Genomic DNA, 21952 nt, shown 5'->3' with positions numbered 1-21952 from the left:
ATAAAGGGGAAGGGAACCTTGACAATAGCCAGCCCTCCAAGGTCCTGTGGGCCTCACGTGCAGCACACATTCCTCAGAGACTGACGTTCCCCCAAAGCCCCACCAACGAAGCAGCAGCCAGTCAGTGGCTCCTCACAATGACAAGAGCGGCTCTGCCTGCCCGCGGGTCCTGTCCCTGTGCTTTCATAGAAGCACCTTTTTGCACCGTGAAAGGTCTGGAGAATTCTCTCGTCACGCCTGATGACCCCACATCAACGGGGCGCCTCTGATGCCAGACTTTTCACTCTGTCAGCAGACTCTGGCCCGAGAGTCAAGGGTCAAGAGGCTGGTGTTCCATGACAAGAGTTGGTTGACGGGGGAAGGAGAGAAGACACCGGTGCCGGAAGGAGAAGGAACAGGGAGGATGTCTCAGTGGCTCCTTCCCCAGAAGCAGACTCTCCCAGAGGCCACTCCTTCCGGGGGCCAAGTCCACCTGGACCTGGGCTGTCACTGTCTTCTGGAAAACAGGGGAACTTTGCTTGTCTCCCAAGTCAGGAAGGGGGGCCAATGCTTGTGATGGACAGAGGAACAGAAACATCTTCATGCTCCATAATAATGTAATTATTCTTAACATTGTAATAATCTTATAAATCCCATATTTTATCTAACATGGATTATGTAATCATGTGTTTCCATGTGACTCGTCCCATTTGATCCTCACAACCACTGTGACACAGACACAGGAAAGAACTTCTCAGTCACCTGCCCCCTCCCACCCCTGCCCCCGCCCCCCAGACACACACTATTTTAGGGATGAGGGAGCAGCCTGGAAGGGACTTCCTTGACCGAGGTCAGACGGCAGATGGGCACAGGGCCCGGCTTCCATCTCGGGGCTGGTGCTTCTCCGTGAAACTACCGTGGGGCCCCGTCATGAGAGCTCTTCCTCACAGCAGGAACACGTCCTGGGCACCCACTATGGGTACCCTCCTCTTCTCGGAAGGACACCTGTGACAGCCCACGGGTAATCCAGGAAAGTCACAACTGAAAAGACGCTTTATCCAAAATGGTCCCCTTCTGGGGACTGGGATCTGGAGGCCTTCTCAGCGCACAGTGACCCCTTTCTGTCAACGCCACCTCGGCTAAAGGATGGATTCTGATGGCAGAGGGTCTGCCTGACTCTCTCATGTGTCCAACACGTTTTTGTGGAGCTCCTCCTCTGGGCCAAAGTCGGGGTGCCTGAAACACACCCATGAACAACAGCAGAAGCCCTGCCCACCTGTTCCCGCAGCTGGCCTCCCTCCCCCGTGGCCTCACCTCTCCCGGCCAGGAGGCCGGCTTAGGGGCGGAAGGCCCAGATTTAGGAGCCAGATGTCCTGGCCCGAGTCCTCCCCCGCCCCCTGCCGACCAAGCCACTTAACCCCACTTGCATACTGGAGGTGTACGGTTAATGGGGTCGTGGGAGGCAGCATGAGCTGACGGCGGTAATGCAGAGGAAGCATCTATTTATCTGAGTTACTTTACGACTTTTAAATCACTCCGTGATTTAAACCGTGATTTAAACCGTGGTTAAACCGTGATTTGACCACCCTGGGACCCGGCCCTACAAGTCTTCTCATTGTTCCCAAACCCACGAGAACTTTCCTACTCTTTCCACGTCACTCCTTCTACCTGGACGTCTTTCCCCTACCCCAATCTCTCCACTTGCCCCAAACCCTCACCCTCCAGTCTCCTCCTCCATGAAGCCCCCCTAGATCCCCAAGTGGAGCGACCTCTCTGAGCTCAGCACCCAGATGACCCGGGGTCTGGGGCTCATTGGGCTCTTGCTGCCTTCAACTTGGCTTCCTGCTCTTTGCATGGGCAGAGCTGGCTGCGCTGGGAGCCCAGAGCATGGCCCAAGGACAAGCGCAGGACCGCCGGGGGCAGGGAGGAGCGCACGGGGAGTGAGCGTGTGGGCTCTCCTGTCGGGCCTCCCCGGGGCCTCGGGTGCGGGCGGGATGTGACGGTCAAGGTGACCGTCCGCCTTGGCATCCACCGCCCAGTCCGGAGCTGCTCCCTCCGTGTGTGTGAAATCCTTGTGTGGGTCACAATCAGCAGGGGTGTGGGAGGAGGCAGAGACCGGGCCACCTGGAACAGAGCAGACAGGGCAGACCGGAAAGTACTGGAGCGAGTCATTCATAACCAGAGTAAGTACTGCTCCATGAAGCGTGCATGTGTGTGCATGTGTGTGCGTGCGTATGCGTGCGTGCCTGAGGCTTCGTCACCATGGGAACTGAGTTTGTCCCACCGGGCTGCAGTGGCCCCCACAGAGCACAGGCTCTTTGCCCACAGGTGGGCCATCTCCCGGCCCCTTGGTCATAGCCCCAGGCCGGTGCCAGCCACAGCCCACCCTCCCCACGGAGGACCCTGGACGCCTCCCCAAGTCCGGGGCGATGCTGGTCCAGCTCCGTGACCGGCCCTTGTTTTGCGGGTCCCCTTCACAGGCGCCCGCCTCTCTCCCAGCCGGAGGGAGAGCCGGGGCCTCCGGGGCCAGCGGCCGTCTCACGGAGGCAGGAGGAGGAGCGGATGTTTCTAGGAACCAGACGAGGCTCTTTCTCCCCTTTGCTTGCTCCAGGAGCCAGCAGGACAGACACAGAGGTTTGATTTTTTAAGGACACCTTGGAGCTTTCGTTCTTTGGAACATACCAATCTCATACCGTGCATAGCGCTCTGGACACCGCCTCCACCCCCCACCCCGCAAACACTACTGAAGACCCCACATTTCCACCACCATGGTCTCTGGGGCCCTTTCTCTGGCAGCCGCGGGCCGGAGTCCTACCACCCCCCGCACTTCTCTCCCCGGGGGAACTGGATCCGGAACGGTGCACAGGTTCCGACTGCACCTCCCAGGTGTGCGCTGAAGAAACCAGGTCAGGGCCATCCTCTGTGCTCCGCAGCGACTGCCGCCAGCATCCTTCCGCACCAGAGCCGCGTGCTTCCTGAGTTGAACGGACACCGGCATCGGGAAGGGAATGGGCCGAGCTGCGGCCAGAGGGAGAAGCGGGCGCGTGAAGCCTCCTGAGCTCACTTGTAAAAGGTGACACTTCGGAGAGCCTCCCTGATCGGGGCTGTGGCTGCGCCCTCGAAACACGGGTGCAAGGCCTGGGACGAACACAGCGCGCTCAGCTCCCGTCACCACCCTGTACCGGGCAGCGCCTAGCCCTTGGGAGGACAGGTGGAAGATTCTAGAGAGACTCACACTAGAAAACTGAGGCAGCCCGTGAGGCACCTGGGGCCGCCGTCCCGACGGGGGGTGCAGGCAACCCGGCTGGAACCTCCAGCAGAGGGAGGGGAGCGGCCAGGCTCGCCCTCTGCACACCCACAAGGGCTGCGAGTGCGGTCAGACTCTGCAAATAAAAAGACCGGCCTGGACACGTGTGAACTTCAGATAAGCGAACTTTGTTTGGTACAAGAATGTCTGAAATCCTGCATGGGGTATATTTATGTTAAAAAGAAAAAAAAAAAGAGGGGGAGGGGGCGCCTGGGTGGCTCAGTGAGTTAAGCATCTGCCTTCGGCTCAGGTCATGATCTCAGGGTCCTGGGATCGAGTCCCGCATCAGGCTCTCTGCTCGGCAGGGAGCCTGCTTCCTCCTCTCTCTCTCTCTCTCTGCCTGCCTCTCTGTCCACTTGTAATTTCTCTCTGTCAAATAAATAAATAAATAAAATCTTAAAAAAAAAAAAAGTATTCACAGTCCAGGCGTCTAGGTGGCACATTCAGAAAAGGGTCCAACTCTTGATTTCGGTTCAGGTCACGATCCCAGAGTCCTCTGAGACGGTGGGGCTCTACGCTCAGGAGGCGGCCTGCCTGACTTCTTTGTCTCCCTCTCCCTACTCCTGTGTGTGTGTGTGAGTGCGTGTGTGTGTGTGTGTGAGCACACGTGTGCGCGCACACTCTCTCTCAAGTAAATATTGTTTACCTAAAATTCAAAGTTAACTGGGCACTTTGCATTTACCTGGCAGTGCTGACAGGAAGGAGCTGACTAAACCCCCAGCTCCCCTCCCGCATCGCCGTGCGCCACCGGCCCAGCCGGGAGAAGCCAGAGGGAGCGGGAAGCCTGATTGTGATGGGATCCAGACATCAGGGTTCCAGGACACAGGGAGCCGGAGGCCAGGAGTGGGGCTGGACGAGGGCCTCGCCCACATGACACACTGTAAGGGGAGGCACTGCTGAGGGCCAGCGCGTGCGGAGACGGGAGCGCCAGGAGAGTGAGGGAGACCCCGCGGCACGTGGCACCCCCAGTCCACAGAGCCGCCCTGCAGGTCCCGCCAGCGGGTCAGCGGCTCTGGCCTCAGCTCCCCTGACCAACGGAAGGGGAAGGGTATTCGATTAAGATGTATTTCTAAGATTCCTTCTACTTTCCTTGGTTTTTGATATTTAAATTGCAGCAACCACCACAAAACCTGGGTGCCCTATTGTTAAAAACAAAAACAACCAACCTCGGGACTCTCGGGTTCCCACATAGCACAGCAGCCCTAGACCTTCCGGCAGAGAATCCAACCAGCCTGGCCCTGAGAGAGGCTCGAAACTGGGGCTCCAGGACGACGACAGAACCATCCAGCAGTGGAATACGACCCAGGACCCCGTTTCAGAGGGAAAGAAGGTGCGGGGACGTGAAACCGTGTAGCCGCTCTGAGAAACGTTATGGCAGCACCCCAAAAAATTCAACACAGTGTTACCATATGACCCGGCAGTCCTCCCTCTGGGGTTTACCCAAAAGAACTGAGAGCAGGAGCTCACACCGATCGGTGCCCACCCGTGTTCACAGCAGCCCGACTCACAGCCTCGCTCGTGAGCTCGTGAGCACGCATGAGCTCGAGAGGAGGAGGGGCATGGGGAGAAGCAGGGACCCCGATGAGGGACTCGATCCCAGGACCCTAGGATCATGGCCAGGGCAGAAGGCTGACGCTTTACCTTCACCGACAGAGCCCCCCAGGCACCCCTACCAGAGTTATTCAATAAACAATGAAAGAAAACATATCTTCTGCTTTATTCTTTTTTAAAGATTTTATTTATTTGACAGAGAGATCACAAGTAGGCAGAGAGGCATTCAGAGAGGGGGAAGCAGGCTCCCTGCTGAGCGGAGAGTCTGATGCAGGGCTCGATCCCAGGACCGCAGGACCATGACCTGAGCCGAAGGCAGAGGCTTTAACCCACTGAGCCACCCAGGCGCCCCATATCTTCTGCTTTAGAATAGTGTTCATGTAAAAAGTTAACATGGAAGAAGGGCTTTAGCCCACAAAGGAGTATTTCTCGGTTACTTAGAAAATTAATTTACAGCAAAAACAGCATTTCCTCATGATGCCGGGTGATGGCATTGGGGTCACTGGGTTAGCACCATTAGAAATGTTCTTAGAAATTAATCATGGAACTCAACCTGCGGCCCTACGGTGTCACCACCCCAGGCCTCTCCCATGTTAATAGAGCCACGGCTTATTAGACTTCGAGACACAACAACAACAGGCAGTCCTCATTCCCTTCCAGACCCTCCTGCCCATGCGCCTCCTGACAGCTTCTTCTTTTCTTGTTTGATCTTTGCTGAGAAGTGGGGAGTTCGGAATGGCACTCGTTAATTTACGTGCTCATCTCAGTGGAAAGAAGGAGATCTTCTTAATTTGTCTGCTCGTTACCAGGAGTTTAGAGCAAGCCCTTCGTGCCACAGAGGGCTCCACTCTTCTGGGGAGGGTCAGCTGGGAACTGCGGTCTTCCCACGGAGCTGAACAATTTCCCTGGTTTCCTTCCCGGCCCGCCGTGCTGGGCAGAGCAAGGAAGGCGTGCACAGGGGAGAATAGAACCTGCTCCTATGTCTGAGAACTTTCTAATCGGGTGATGGATAAATCATGATCCAATAAAAAAGACCATTGTACTCACACCCCTGTCCTGGGGACTGAAGGAGGAGATGTACCTGGCTAACGGGATTGGGCGTGTGCTCGCAACTTCACCAGAGAACCCACCCGAATGAACACGCGGAGAGAGGGTCCACACCAGCAGTCATCGGGGAAACGCAGACGGAAACCACCACGAGACACCCCCACATGCAAAGGGAAGGGCTGGATTGTTTATCTAAGGGTAAAATCAGGCACCAAGTGGTGGCGGGAACGGAGCTGACCTGAATCACTGGAAGTGTGAGCTCTGCGCTGCTCGGGGGGCAGGGCAGATGCTCCAATCACGAAGGAAACCACAGTATCTGGAAAAGGGAGACACACACACCTACCATCCAATACAACTCAGGAATGTCACTTCCGGGCACAAACTCGAGGGAAGCGAAGGCTTCTGCCCGGGCAAAGACTTGCACACAAATGCTCCTAGCAGCTTCACTCACGGATCGCCCCACACTGAAAACCCAAGTGAAACAACAAAGGGGACATGGATAGGCAGAAGTCGGTACACCGTGCCCTACAATAGTATGCAGAAGCTAAAAGGAAGTTAATTACTGACACACACAAAGACGGGAATCTCAAGATCCTTAGGCTGATGCCTGAAGCCAGATGCAAAAGAGTTGATGCCCCAAGTCCATTTGTATGCAACCCTACAAAATGCAAACTAGTGTCTGGGGGAGGGCAGAGGCCCTGGGGAAGAGGAGGCAGAGAGGACAGGAACGTGGGCGGGATCCAGGAGAACTGGGGTGACGACAATGTCTGCATCGTCGCTGCCGTGGCAATTCTCAGAAGCGGAAACACCGCGGAACTCAACCGAATTCTATTGTTTAAAGGGGCGCAGCTTACTGCATGTAAAGCACACCTCAGGAATGGGACTGCAGGAAAACTTATAAAGCCACAAGAGAAGAGGAAGAAAAGCAAACAAAAGATGGCAATAGAGTTCTTCACATGGCTCTCTGGGGATCTGATCGATCTGCTAAAAACTGTACATAGTCAATGTATAAAATATGATGAGTTTGGTTTCAATACAATTTTTAAAAAAGAAAGAAAGTTCATTCACAAAGGGTGAGCATGTGGGCTGATAAATGCACGGGCAGAGTAGGGAGGAGGTCATTCCAAGAGCGGAGGGGGTCAGGAAAGTCTTCTGGATCCTCTGCCCTCAACCGCCGGGGCTTGGTCCTCTGGGCTGTAAGATGGGGGGCCTTGCCCCCACCAGGGGAGATGGTGCTATGGAAGGCTCGCATCCCTCCTGAATCCGTATCCTGAAGCCCTGATGGCTCGTGTGGCTGTATTTAGAGCTGGGGCTTCTAAGGAAGTAATTCAGGTTAAAATGAGGTCCTACGGCTGGGGCCCTAACCTGATAGGATTAGTGTCCTTATGAGACACCAGAAAACTGGCTCTGTCTCCACTTCCCCCTTCCCCCACCCCTCTCACGCTGTAAGGACACAGCAACAAGGGGCCCATCTGTAAGCCAGAAGAGGGTTCTTGCCAGGACCCCACCATGCCAACCCCATGTGATCTCCAGCTTTCAGCCTCTAGAAATAAATGTCTGCTGTGTAAGCCCCCACCCCTGTGAGACTGCAGCAGCCCAGGTCCCCGATGCCTGGGGTGTGCTGATGTGCTCATGTCCCGCCACATTAAGTTCCACCACACACGGTGACTCTCAGACTACCCTCCAGGCCTGGCTTCTATGCCTCTGGCAGCCCAATCCCCTCAATGAACCAGCAGACACCCCAACCCAGAATTCTCCACCTCAACCCTCTCCAGTCTCCAAAGTCCTACGAGGGACAGTTGAGCCTCCCCGCTGCTGGGCCGGGCTACAGAGCTTGGAGGCTTCATGACTCCTCTCTCGTTCCCATATCTGGTCCACCAGCAATCCCAGTGGCTCTGTCTTTGCCAAGCGCCCAGACTGACCTCTCCGCCCCTTCTCCACCACCACCACCACCGCCACCGGACCCAGAGCCCACGGGACTCTTTCAATTTCCTCCTGATGACTGGCCATCCAGGGGTCCCTGATAGAGGGAGGATGCTTCCTCCCTCCCCCTCATCGCTATACCTGAGCCAGTGTGGTCCCACACCAGAGCCTGTGCGTCCCCTGATGCAAACCCCATAACCGTTCCCAGAGGCACTCGGTAGAGCTGAGCCCTCCTGATGGCCAGCAAGGTCCTCCCCAGCTCCTCCTCTTCCTCCCTGGCTCTCGAATCCCCCCTCCCCCTCCCTCCTCCATCACTACCTCTGGGCTCGGGGACTCTCTGGGCTCCCCCCGCCCTCCCACCCTCCTTCTCCCGGTCCCCCCCTCACAGCGCCCTCTACCACCCACTGGAAACGGGTGCTCACTCCCCTGCTTTAAGCCCTCTTTGGGTTTTCCAGAACACAGAGGGCAAAGTCCAGACATCTCAGGGGCAGCAACCGCAGCTTCCCCGCCAGGGAACACGTCCACCTCGCTCCCTGTCCCGTCCTGCAGCCCCCCCCCCCAGAACGGGCGAGCCACCCTAGAGCTCTCAGCCGGCCCTCAGGGCTCCGCGTCCCCAAGACGCAGGAGGGAAAGAAGCAGGCTTACCTTTCGCCCAGAAGGCTGACCTAGAGCCCACAGCGCTGTGATAAGGATCAAATACTCCCCGATCGCTGCATTCCTAAGGGTCTCATGACTCTTGTCCAGCTCACCGACCGCCCATACTGAGCTGAATGACAAGCACCAGAGAAATCTCATGAAAGTGGTTTCACGAGCAGAAAGCCGAAGAAAGACATTTATGACCTAATACTCCCTGCGCGTCCCCTGCCCCCTGAGCCCGACGAAGCAGATGACTAGCAGCTTCATGCAGCCAAAGTGCCGCTCTTTCTGTGCTTGGGTCCTGGCCCCAGGCGACTCCAGTAATCTCACTAAGCGTCATCGTACAGCAGCTCAGGAATTCTCTCTCTTGACCCTTGTGCTCCACAACCCCACAAGACCACACAGTTCCTGCTGTCCGGGGTCACCCTTCATTGTCCTAATTCCAGGTTGGCCTCCTGAAGGCTCTGGGGTCACGATCTCCTGGAAGTTTCCTTCATCACACGAGGCTGTTTAACCAAACATTCCGTGAGCATCTCAGGAGTGCCCGCAAGTGCGCCCCAGTGCTGGGTAGGGAGGGGGAGCTGTTTCAAAGGGCTTCGAGCCGGCATACCCTGTCCCACTCATTCAAAGCTTGGGATGGGGGGACCCTGGGTAGCTGGTGTCTTCTGACAAATTCCTGCGAGGTCAGGGGGAGTTGATAAGCCCCTATCCTCTACGTTTGGAGCATAGTTGGGGTCTTGGGTGGTAAGAGCCCCTTCCAGCTGGGGGCTAACCCAGGGGTTCTCTGCCATCCCACTGGAAGTTCTAATTCAACTATCATTGCTGTGTTCTCTCCCCAGCGGGGCTTCACACCCTCCCAGAACTGAGAACCACTGGCCAATCTAACGCTTTGACTTTACAGATAAGGAAACTGAGGCCAGGGGAGCCCAGATGAGGTGTTCAGGTCCTGCAGAGTAGGATTTTCTGACACCCTGGGGGGATCTGATGTTTTTTTCTGACGTGCCCATGTCTTCCCACCATTACCGCTCTCAAGAAGGATGGATCGTCTGGGCTTCCCCAACTAAAGACGTTAGAAACTCAGAAATGTCGCCAAGGTTCAAGGCAGTGGGATCCCAGGTAGGGAGCTTGGAAAAGCAACCCCCGCCCAATGCCCACCCTCACCCTGGCAGGAGGAACAAAAGAGGGTCTCCTCCCCAGGAAACAAACCTGAACTTCTCTCCCACGCCATCTAGTGGCACCGAGAGGTAGCGGGGAAGACGAGGCTGATGGGTTCAAAGTCACTGGAGTGTCCACCAGGGAACCGGGCCTGCAGTCCACCGCACACAGAGGGAGGTCCTCAGGCCAGACGCCCCGTGGACGCCGGTGGCCACAGGATTGTCACCCAAGAGATGAGACTTGAGGAAAGGTGGGAATTACATTAACTCAACTTTTTCCCGAGAAAGCAAACGGTTAGGAATGGGGGTCCCTCAAAAAAATTAAGCAGAGAATTACCGTCTGGCCCAGCGATCCTGCTTCCGCGGGTGCAGACCTCAGAGGACTGAAAGTGGACACTCAAACGGGGATTTGTACACACGTGTTCGTCGCAGCTCTGTTCCTAACAGCCTGAAGGTAGAAATGACCGCGGACGGACGGAGAAAGGAAGCGTGAAATGTACACGCGGCGAGATGCGGTTCCGCCCAGGACAGGTGAACCCCCCGTGCGTTCAGTGGGGCTCAGTGGAATGAGCCAGCGACGTGCACAGAAATGCTGCAGGATCCCGCTTCCGTGGCACAGGCAAGAGTCGAATTCATGGGGAGGGAGAGTAGACCGGTGGCCGTGAGGGGCTGGCGGAGGGCGATGGGGACTTTGCGCATCGTGGGGACCGAGTTCAGTCTGGGAAGATGGAAACGTGCTGGAGACGGGCGGTCGCACAACGCTGTGGGTGCACTTAGGGTCTCTGAACTGTGCACCTGAAATGGTTCAAAAAGGGAGGTTTTATGTCGTGTGTATTTTGCTACAATCCGGGGGGGGGGTCTTTGGGGGTTGGGGGTAAAAGCCGAAGTGCTGCGTCGGGCTGAGCTGAGCATCAGTCCCCAGAACAGGACCGTCATTTCTCCATCCATTCGGGGGCCCAGTCATCAGCACACAGTGACAGGACCACAGGCCAAAGACTGTTGCAGGCACTGGAGCTCCAGCGTCCAAACCAGACAGATACAAGGTCCTGCCGGGGTAGAGCCTACAGCCCATTAGCAGCCGGTAAATAAGCCAGAGGGAGGGATGAGGACATTGCTTTAGAAAAACAAAGTGAGGCCAGGCTGACACAGTGACCTTTGAAAAAGGGCCCTGAAGCCGGTGAAGGGGAACACGGTGTCCGGGGAGGGGCTCGAGGGAAAGGGCTGGAGTGGGGGAGGGGAGCAGTGGGGCAGGGAGGAGGCCCTGGGGTCAGATCACGCACCCACCTCACCACTGTGAGGACGCTGGCTTTCCCCATAAATGAGATGGGAGCCTCGGGGTGGGGGAGTTTGGGCAGAGGAGGGTCTTGGGATGTAGCAGGATCACCGGGCTGCAGTGCGAGAGCAGACCAGAGAGGGCAGGCAGAGCCGAGAGACCAGTGGGAGGCTCCTCGACATCCAGGCAGGAGCTAATGAGGGCGTGAAGGAGGCGGGTAAATGGGCCAGTGAGGAGTGCTCTGATTCCGGATCTGTGTCGCCAGAGGCGCGGGATTTCCTGAGGCCTTGGGTGTGGGTCATGTCATGAGGGACATGAGTCAAGGGTGGCTCCCACGTGTTTGGCTTTTGTCCTAAGTGTCTAGAAGGTTGGGGACGTCCAATTACTGAGATGCAAAGGCAGGGAGAGGTGAGGGTTTGGGGAAAGAATAAAAAATACCCTTTGAACATCCTGAGTCGGAGATGGTTTTATGATGTCCACGGGGGGCGCGGAGGAGACACGGGAGTCCAGTGCTTGGGGACAAGTCCAGGCTGCTGTGACGGGCTGGCGGATGAATCCGCAATGAGATCACACGGGGAATGAGCGTGGATGCGGAGGGATGAGCCGGTATGCGGATGCTGCAGAGATGGAAAGCCTCTGCGAAGGAGCCTAGGAAGGGCATCGGGGAACGGAAGGATAGCAGGGGAGCGGGATGTCCTAGAAGCCAAGAGACGAGTATGCTTCACAGAGAGAGTGGCTGCTTTGAATCACATGTTGCTGTTGGGTCACGTTGATGAGGACCTGGTGACTGACCATTAGATTTGGCGACATGGAGGTCATGGACCTTGATGAGTGGGTTAGACCCTGACAGATGGGGATGGGAGTCAGATGGTCTAATTGTGTCCTTCCTGCGTTGTTGAGAACCAAGATTATTGGTGGGGAAGAAAAGAGCAAATCAGCAAGCAGACAGAAGACAGCAGCACCCACAGTCCTGCCAAAGGAAGGGACCCCAGGTGTCTGGTGCGTGCGGCAAACACAGCAGACAGAGGAACGTGCTGGACAGCAGCACAAGAGGGCATTTCACAAAAATATCTAGATGGCAGGAAACACCACGGGTCAAGCACCCCCCGTCCTTATCAGACCAATCGTAAAGGAAAAAGAAAACCCTTATAAAAAAAAAAAAAGGAAGCATGGAGGGGAAACTTGTTGATTATTTAAAGAAGTAAAAAACATATTTAAACAATTAGCTGGGCAAAAAGCAAACTGTAGCATTCAGGGATCCCCGCTTGTATGATAAAACGATCAAGAAATGTGGGAAGGTGATTATGATAAAAGTCGACCTAAGCTACCCCTAGTCCTCAGAGGGGAAGGGAGGGGACCGCGCTTGGGACGGGCGCTCAGTGGTTTTGTGGGAGTGTTGGCCATGTTCTGCTTCTTGACCCGAGTGGGGGTTAAAAGAGTGTCGGTTTTCTTGCTGCTGTGACTTGTGAAGGTGCACAATTGTCCCCTTGGGGGGCATGTTGGAAACACGATGGGTGTTCTTGTTGCCACTTTGACGGGGTTACCTCAGGCCTTTTGTGGCTGGGACCAAGTCTGCTAGATGTCCCTCCAGGCACAAGGACAATCTCACACAAAAAAGAATGGTCCCGTGTCTCCTGTGTTTTTCCAAACGTCCTGGAGGACATTAATGCAGGTGGGGAAAAGAGACTAAACGTTGACATACGCACACAAAGGTTTTTACAAATTAATTATAAGCCACTAGGCAATCAGAGGGAAGACTATTTCTGTGTCCTTGTCGGAGTTTCACCAAACGTTGACCGTTCTGAACTCTCCTGCCGCTGCCTGCCGCGAGCCTGTGGCACCCATCACGGTCACCTGCCTAGAACAGTTCACGTCCGTCGCTGTCCCATTCCTGATGATTCTCCAAACACGGTGCGGGCGTGAGCTTCTGCTACTCCGTTACGTCTTTCGGTAGACTCAAACCTAAGCGTTTCTATGCTGGAGAATGCATTTGATTATCAATCACTTTCATTTCTCCCTCATATTATAGTTAGGGCATTGTACTTTTTTTCCCTTCAAAATTGTGTTACAAGAAAGTGGGATATCTGTGAATTTCATTTCAGCACACCAATAAGTGTGTGACAAAATATTTATTAGCTGACAGATCCCACTTATATAAGGCATCTAAAGTAGTCAAATTCATAGAAACAGCAGGTGGTAGATCCCAGGGCCTGGGGGGGACAGGGACGGAAAACTAGAGTCACTGAATGTACAGAGATTCAGTTCTGCCTGCTGAAAACTTCTGGAGACCTGCTTCACAGCAATGTGAACATATTTAGTACCATTGGGCTATGCATTTAAAAAGGGTTAAAATGGTAATTTTTTATTTTATCATTTTTATTGAAATGTCATTGAAAGATGGTCATATCTACGTTGTGGGTTTCCTAACCTTATTTTTTTTTTCATTATTAAAAGGAGGTAGTGGTTTCGATTGGTTTGAGAACAACGATCTTTGTAAGGGTCCACATGCCAAAACAAGTGTCATAACGTGGTCATCTGACCCAGCCATTCCGCTCCCTGGTATGGCCCCAAACAAACTTAAAGCGAGGACTCGAACAGCCGTAACCCACGGTCACAGCAGCACTGTTCATCCTAATCAGAAGGCGAAAGATCGCAGCTGTCCACCAGCAACTGAACGCATAGACAACACACGTTCTATACCTACAATGGAATATTACCCAGCCCTAAAAAGAAATAAAATCCTGACATGCTACAACGTGGAGGAAGTTCGAGACACGTGCTAAGTGAAGTAAGCCAGGTACAAAAGGACAGATTTGGTCTGGCTTCACTTACATGAGGTCTCTGAAGTGGGCAAATCCATAGAGACGGAGAGGACACTAGCGCTTAGTAGGGGTCGGGGGTAAGGAGACGGGATGTTGTGTCATGGGGACAGGGCTTCAGTTTGGGAGGATGAAAAAGTTCTGGAGATGGAGGGTGGGGACGGCTGCAAGCCCAGGGGAGTGCGCATGCCGCGGAACTGCACACTCAAAAATGGTGAAAATGCAGGGAACGCTGGGGCAGGGGTGCGTGAAGCAGATAGGGGGACTGGGAGTACACTCACGGCGATGGCGGCTCCGGACCGTGTGGAATCGTTGACTCACTCATCGCACGCCTGAAACGAATATCACACCAAATGTTCGTTCTACTTCGATAAAAACTTTAAGTAACGAGAAAAGGACATACATAAGGGAAGCCCCCTGTTAAGAGAGGTCTTAAGGATCTCAAAATCATATTCATGTCAAGAGTGCATCCGTGTGATATCACCGTGTCATTCCATTTTCGGTAACAAGTAAGCTGCATACGTTTTCTTAGGGAAAAAAATGGTCACAATGTTGACATTCGCGTTATGTGTTTTTATCACAATATAAGGGGGGGCAGGAAACATTATTAGAAAATGATCCAAACCGTCTTCAGCAGAACAGGAGCTCTGCTTTTATTTTTTTCTCATCTGAATAGACACAAGCTGCATAAAAATCACCGACAATTTGTCTCAATGCAGATTCCTGGGCGCCTCCCAACATTCCCATGTGGTTGGCCCCTAAGTCACTCCTTGAGAGGGAAAGTCCCTTGTGGACTCTGGTCTGCTGTGGGCATCGGGCTGAGTCACAGGCAGAAAGGCGTTGCTTTCCTGCCTGGAGCGCCCACCGGTCCCCACGCTGCCGCAGGTGGTGGCGGGGTGGGGGTGCCGAGAGGAGGAGGGTATGGAAGGACTTTGCGCCAACAAGCAAGACCCCGGGCTCTGTCCTACCCATTTGCTCACGCTTTCCTTCAGTGAGTCTCCAGCACCCATTATGTGACTACTCGTGGGACTGGGGGGTGGGCCACTCACCTGTCCTGCTTCGGTTTCCTGATCTAAGTAACACGCATGACATCAACTGTCTTGGCACATCGTCGTGTTAGACTGATTGACGCAGCTGAAGGATTTAGGACAGGGTGGTCCGTGGCCCACGGACAGGGCTTGGTGGGGTAATGGCTGTCTCCACCATCAGGATTCTCTAAGGGGGAGCATCGGGGAGTGGGTGTGTTTTCTCCAGAGGTGGGACTTGACTTAGATCTCACGGCAGAGTGGGACGTGGCTGCACGCTTTACCGTGAGCACTTGTATGGCCCTCCCTCTGCTCTTTACACACAGCACAAAGGGGTTACCGAGAAAGGGTGGGGGTTGGGTGCCCGCCACACAGAACCTTGTGTTGGAAATACAGAAAAGGACTCAGTGGTATTTATGAGCCCATTAAGCGTAGACTGGAGTTCCAGGGAAAGGGGGGCCCATATTTGTCGTGCCAGATTTCTAGAAAGAATGGCCTGAAGACACTCCCTTCTCGCGCCCACCCACCCTTCCACCCCTGGCCCCCTCCCCCTCCCCTACAAGCTCTCAATGGACTATTTAGACCTTAACAACTCTGGAGAGCTATTATGATCTATCAGGTGAAAAAATCATTTGCTTTACAAAGTGGTGTGTGTGATTTTCACCATTGACCGTAATAGCAACAGAGAATCATTTCAGCTGGCTGAGTGCATAATCTGTGTGCTAAACTTCTCTAAGCAGGGATTTACACAATGGAGGAAAATAGCCCCCTGGGACCCACTCAGCGCCATGGAATAAACAGCCTTTCGTAGACGGGCTGAGTGTGAGCCAGAACCATTGCTCAGGGCTCACACCGTGGTCGCTCTGGAAGACCACCGAACGCGCAGAAACCGTCTTCGAAAATCCTTTTATGGTAAGGTGGGGGGGGGGCTCCAGGAATCAGGTACCCCACCAGCAAAGAGACTAAATGTTCTCATGTGCCATCAGCCAGCAAGAGGGAAAACGGAGCGGAGCCGGCCCAAGGGCAGATGCACCCCTTGCTTCTCCCTCCTTCATCACGGCTCCGCCCCAGCCTCCAGCTCCCCTCTCCCTGCCCTCCGAGACTCACCAGATCACAGCCACACTGGCTTCCTTGCTTTTTATGGGCCATGCCCTTGCCCACCTCAGGGCCTTTTCACTTGCTACTGGAAGAACTCCCAAGCTGCCCCTCTCCGAAGCCTCCCCTTCTGTTGCTCCGTCTTATCACCTGCTTCCTGGAGTTTTCGGTCTCTTCGTGCATCACAGCACTTCTCCCAACCACAGTCAAATCTCTGGGTTCAGGAACGTCTTCTGTCTAGCTCCCACCATCTCCCCAGGGCCCAGCGCAGTGTCTGGCATACAGCTGGAGCTCAATAAATATTTGTCCAGTGAACGAAAGAACCAAACACAGATCGTGTCTTGTTATCTTCACGGAGTTTACCTCCGTCTGACCTAAGCTTGTTCATTTATGTGTTTATGGGTTGGCTGGGGCTCTCCCCTCCCTGGAATAGAAACTCCAGACAGGCCGGCACCCTCTCCGGCTTGGCCCCGGCTGCACCCCCAGCCCCCGAGTGGTTCCGGGCACAGGGCAGAGCGTTAGTGAATCGATGCTGGACGTTGTGTGGCTGCTGATGAGATTCTGTCATTGTACTGATTCTTGAAAAAAATGTTTTTATAGTGGATACTGTTAAAAAATCAACACATTTTGTGGTGAGGTTGATCCCATAAACACGTGCGCAGGGGCGCGCACAATCCTCTTGTTAACCTGCACAGTGGGTTTGGACCAAGTATTTTGTCCTTCTGGGCCAAAGGCAGCATCTGCCTAGTGAGACGGCTACGCTCACCGGCTTCGGAGACTCCTCCAGCTCTGGTCTCCTACCATGCCGTACATTCTGCTCGACGGTACGTGGGTTCAAGCCACACTCCATGCCAGCACACTGACTTCAGTCCCTGGGTAGATTCAGATACTTCCTGGGTATCTGGTGCTAGGTGACCCCTGGTGCCAGGTCCCACCCAGATACGTCCAAGGAGATGTTTTGGAAGCTCCACGGCTCATCCTGGAGTCAGAATCCCGGCCGCTCTCCGAGTGAGGAAGATGGACCCTGCCCTCCGACTCTGCCACCGTGGAAATCAACAGACCCAGAACGTTCCCTATTTAATAACTTGATGGCCACAGGTGACCCCTCTGAGGCCTTCCTGAACATGCCTGCTTGGCTCGTGGTCTGGCTGGTTCCGTCCCGCAGCCAACCACTCTGGAGTCAACAGCTCCACGAGGCAGGAAAGCCGCCCGACCGCTCGACGGGTTGAAAATACCCGATTGGCTGGTGACCTTCGGTCTTCTGTGTCTCAATCAAAAAGGTCCAACCCGATCCCTAAGTAGCCACTCAGCACCTGTGGCACAATTGATGCTGAAGACTTAGTCTTTGCTCTCCAGAACTCAGCATCAGGGCAGGGAGACAAAACATACGTGAAAAGTTGCATTAGAAAGCGAAGATTTAAAAAGAGAAAGAGGAAGGAAGAGAGGGGAGGGGAGGGGAGAGGAGGGGAGGGCAGGGGAGGGCAGGGGAGGAGGACCTAGTAACCCAGGAGAAAATGAGCGAAGAATATGAAAAAGCAGTCCCCAGAAGAGGAAACTCAAATGCCTATAAATAGGAGATGCTCAACTCCGCTGATGATGGAAGATCTTCAGAGGTGTGACACGATCAGAGTCGCAGTGAAGTCTGAAAAGACCAGAGAACGGAGGCGACCCCTCGGCGCAGGCACGAGACCGGCGGAGGGCGCCGCGGCCTCGCTAACGTCGCTGGGGGCTGCGCGCCCTTCCAGCTCGCGCCGCGGCCGGACGGAACGGCGCCCACGCTCCCAAGGAGACGCGGAAAGGACGTTCACGGCAGCACAGCTTTCACATTTGTATGAGACAGACCCGGGCCTCTGAGGGGTCGTCCACCGTGTGACGGGATCCTAGACAGTGATGTAAACACATGAACCGCATCTGCACGGATCCACGTGGCCCGTCCTCTGAGCAGGCTGGTGACAAAAGCAGGTTCCAGAACAATGGAGTCCGTATAATACCATTTTCGCACAACCTAAAACACGGAACCAGTGGCATGTCCTGTTTATGACGCCTGCATAGGCAGGAGAGCCGCCAAAACACGCTGGGGAGTGCAGTGTGGGCAGGAGGAGGAAGGGGCTAAGGGTGGAACGTTCGTTGTATCACGAATGGTTTACGTCCTTAAAAACACAGCAGAGAGGCTAGAGATAGAACAGAGGAACCGCCCTGGTGCTGATTATCCTGGTGTCCACCGGGAAAGGGCACCGAGAAGATGCGGCCATCAGCCGACCCATGCGCCGGACCCAGGAGATCACACCCCCTCCCCCATCCTTGGAATGTGGGTTCTGCTTGGCCTTCGCCCTCCCAGAGGCTGCCGCAAGGACACAGCCTTGAGGTAGGGTCGCGGTGTTGAGAACACCTGCACAGCCCGCACCTGTCTCTCCCTGTCTGAACTTCAAAGATGTGGCCGGTGGGGATGACTTGTCTTGCTTCCGCCCAAGACAAGCCTCAGATAGAAGGTCCTTTTGCTTATGAAAACTGCCACCTGCCAACCTGGAAAGGCCTGGCTCTTTCTTCTGTCTCCTCTGGCCCTCTGTGTGGAAGGGGCCGCTTTCAGATTCCACCGGGAAGCTCCCGAAAGGGTGGAGAACCAACAGCGCCTCTTCTGTTACCGCCGGTGCTCTTCCATACATTTTAAGAATTTCAAAATGAAGCACTTTTAAAACAAACAAACAAAAAAGGTAAATAATTCTCCTGAAAAACGTAAGAGAAATATTGCTCCTTAATATAACAATAGGAAGCCTGAATAGGGCCGTGGGGATCCTTTAATAAATAACCTCCTGGCGTTAGGAGCCAGCTGCATCGTGAAGGAGACAGATAAGGGCCTGCGCAGCGTGGCGGGAGAGGTCGAGTCCGGGCTGGGTCGTGAAGAACGGCGTGCAGCCTGGGTTCTCTGGAAGCAGACGCTGGGACAGAACGTGGGGTACCAGATGTTTCTTTAAGGACCCACACTGTGAGGGGTGCCCCTGTGGCTCAGTGGGCTAAACGTCTGCCATCTGCCTTGGGCTCAGGTCATGATCTCAGGGTCCTGGGATCGAGCCCCACGCGGGCTCCACGCTCAGCACAGAGTCTGCTTCAGATTCTCCCTCTGCCCCTTTCACTCATGCTCTCTCTCTCTCTCTCTCTAAGACAGACAAAAAAAACTTAAAAAAAAAAGAGAGAGAGAGATCCACACTATGAAAGCAAGGAGGGGCGGGTGCAGCACTAGACAGAAGCAGCGCCGTGCCCGCCCAGTAAGGCCAAGGCCTACTGTTATCAGGCCCGTGTGCCCCACTCACCAGGTCACCGAACGTGAGCTGCCTGGAAAGGGCGTGGCTTTGGCAAGGGGGACCTCAGTCGCCGACACCTGGGGGCTGGCTGTGGACACTCCCTGTGCTCCCCGGGCCTGCCCGAAAGCCTCGCTCCGTGCCCGCCACACAGACAACGTTTTCTAAATAGACTTTACTTATTTTAAAAGTAGCTTTAGGCTCACAGTAGAGCTGAACAGAAAGTACAGAGCGTTCCCAAGCACAGCCTCCACCATCACCGCCATCCTGCAGCGGAGCGGCTAACTACTTACAATGAATGAACCTACACTGACGCGTCGTTCTCACCCGAAGGCCACAGGTGCCATGAGGGTTCAGTCCCAGTATTGGGTATTCTATGGGCTTGGACAAAAGCAGAATGACACGTATCCGCCCGTACCAGCTTATCCAGAGTAGTCCCGCTGCCCCAAAGCTCCGCCGTGCTCTGCCTGGTCGCCCCTCCCTCCTCCAACCCTTGGCAGTTACAGATCTTTTCAGTGTCCCCACGGTTTGCCATTTCCAGAATGCCACAGAACTGGACTTGTGCAGTAGGCATGTGGTCTTTCTAGGCTGGCTTCTCTCACTTGGCGTTTAAGGTTCCTCCGTGTCTCACATGGCTTCAGAGCTCGTTTCTTCTAGCGCTGAATAATGCAGCATCTTCTGCATTTTGGAAGTTTGCAGCACCACGCTGCTTTTATGAAGGCCTGTATTAGTACCTGTTTTTGCTAAAGGAAAGAGAGCTGAAAACGACTGTTCCTTTCCCAGAAAGAAGGGGGAGGAGTCGGAGGAGGAGTCAGAGGAGGAGGAGGGAGGAGGAGGAGGAGAACAACAACAACAACGATGTAAAATAGGGCTTAGTGGTTGTCCATTGAGGCAGTGCACACCCTGAGCAGCGGGAATGGGGCTGCCAAGGTCCTGCCTGGGGACCATACTCAGCATCTCAGCATCAAGCTGCCAGACTTTGAACTGTGAGCATCGGTGCTGTATCTTGAGTTATTTTGTGTGTTTGTTGGCCAGATGTGTCCCAAGTTATCAGGAATGCGTAAGAAAGGTTATTTTTGGGATCTGGAAATGCTCAAAACTCTTCCCATCCCTGGGGCGCCTGGGTGGCTCAGTGGGTGAAGTCTCTGCTTCTGGCTCGGGTCATGATCTCAGGGTCCTGGGATGGAGCCCCGCATCGGGCTCTCTGCTCAGCGGGGAGCCTGCTTCCTCCTCTCTCTCTGCCTGCCTCTCTGCCTACTTGTGATCTGTGAAATAGATAAATAAAATCTTTTTTAAAAAATTTCCCGTCTAAATCAATGGTAATTGCTTCATTGCTTCACACCATTTTGGCTTCCACGCTTTCATCGGAACGTCCTCATTTCGTGGTGGGTGGGGGGACCCTGCATTTCACTGTCTGGACACACCAGTTTGCTTATCCATTCCCTAAAGAACATCTTGGCTGCTTCCCCGTGGTGGTGATGATGGACCAAGCCGCTGTAAACATCCCGTGTGCAGATTTTGGGGTAAACAGAGTTCTCAACTCCTTTATGTCAACGCTGAGCGCTGGATCATAGCACGGACGCACGCTTAGCTTTGCCAGAAGCCGCCCGGATGCTCCCCCAGAGGCTGTGGCGGTCTGAGCTCCCGCCAGCCGTGAGCGCCGGTGTTGCTTCACGTCCTCGCCAGCACGGGGGGGGGGGGTGGTCTTCTGTCTTCGTGGACCTCCGAGTAGCTCCACGACAGTGCTGTCTCACCGCAGGGCCCACGGGGCTCTCCGCACCGGGTTGCGGGGTGGCGGCAGCTCCGGCCGGAGAAAGTCCCGGCGGTCCTCCTCCTCCTTCCTCCTTCCTTCCTGGATCTCCTTCTCCACGCCTTCATGGGTTGAGGGGCCAAGGGCCACGAAAATAGTTCCCGAACTTGTCTATAAACTCTCCAGAGTGAGATCTAGCATCAGGCTTTGACAATCTACGGCATCTCCGGGTCGCCCTTGAAATCGCAACGTGAATGGGCTGTTCCCTCTCAACGAACCCGTCCTGGGCTGTCCTGTGAGGTAACACGAGAGAGGAAAATCTGGGACCAGGTGCCGTGGTTTCCACTCACCACCCAACTGCACTGTTGCAAAGAAATTCAAACAGCAGAGAATCACGGATGTGTTTTTGGCCCTGCTGGACAGAAAGGAAACCAGGCACCCCATCGGTTCCCACCGTTCTCTTATTTATACCGTACACCTTTCTCCCACAAACATTATGTGATTTTTGCAACATTTGTTCTCCTTTGGAAATAGAATTCTGTTTCCTTTCGTCTGTTAATGAGAAGGGCCTCTTCCTGTTCAAGGGCATGCCATGTTCATTAAGGTAGTTAAGAGTCCGTGCTCAGTAATGCATCCCTTCTGTATTCCTTGTCTGAGCTGAGACCCGGAAAGAAAGAGGGATTGATGCCCAGAGTTTATTTGGAAACTGTGTCAGCTTCCTAGGGCTGTTGCAACAATTTGCCACAGCCCAGGTGGCTTATAACAAAAGAAGCGAAGAGAAGTTCTCCCTCACGGTTCTGGAGATTAAAAGTCTGAAATCAAGCTGTCAACAGGGCTGTGCTCTCTCCGAGGGCTCTGGGGGAGAATCTGCCCCAGGAAATCCTCTTCACTTCTAGTGGTTTCTGGCGATCTTTGCTATTCCTTGGTTTGTGGATAAATCACTCCAATCTCTCCTTCTGCCTTCCCAGGGCCTTCTCCGTGTGTGTGTCTCTCTCTGTATCCCTTCCCCTCTTCTTACGAGAACCCCCTAATCCAATATGACCTCATCTCGAATTCATTACACCTGCTGAGACCCTGCATCCGAATCAGGTCAGAGC

The 21952-nt window shown here is 54.4% G+C and overlaps 1 long non-coding RNA gene across 7 annotated transcripts in view; it reads right to left on the bottom strand.

The window, feature by feature from the left end:
* Positions 1-5106: 5106 nt before the first annotated feature.
* LOC101678833 overlaps positions 5107-21952 on the bottom strand; it is a 29348-nt gene continuing 12502 nt past the window's right edge. The window contains exons 2-5 of one of the 7 annotated variants that reach the window (XR_006607777.1): positions 13971-14021; positions 11309-11757; positions 8453-10392; positions 5107-7199 (exon numbers count right to left, since the gene is read on the bottom strand). This is a non-coding gene — a long non-coding RNA (uncharacterized LOC101678833). Of the gene's footprint in view, positions 7200-8452; positions 10393-11308; positions 18858-21952 lie in introns of those variants that run through there. The other 6 variants (XR_006607774.1, XR_006607775.1, XR_006607773.1 and 3 more) reach the window with 6 other exon arrangements.

Source organism: Mustela putorius, unplaced genomic scaffold (genome assembly GCF_011764305.1).
Source record: "Mustela putorius furo isolate JIRA1106 unplaced genomic scaffold, ASM1176430v1.1 tig00000738_pilon_pilon_pilon, whole genome shotgun sequence".
In the NCBI taxonomy this organism is placed as follows: Eukaryota; Metazoa; Chordata; class Mammalia; order Carnivora; family Mustelidae; genus Mustela; species Mustela putorius.
Note: the sequence above shows the minus strand (reverse complement) of the source record. Positions and strands in the feature narration are given on the sequence as shown.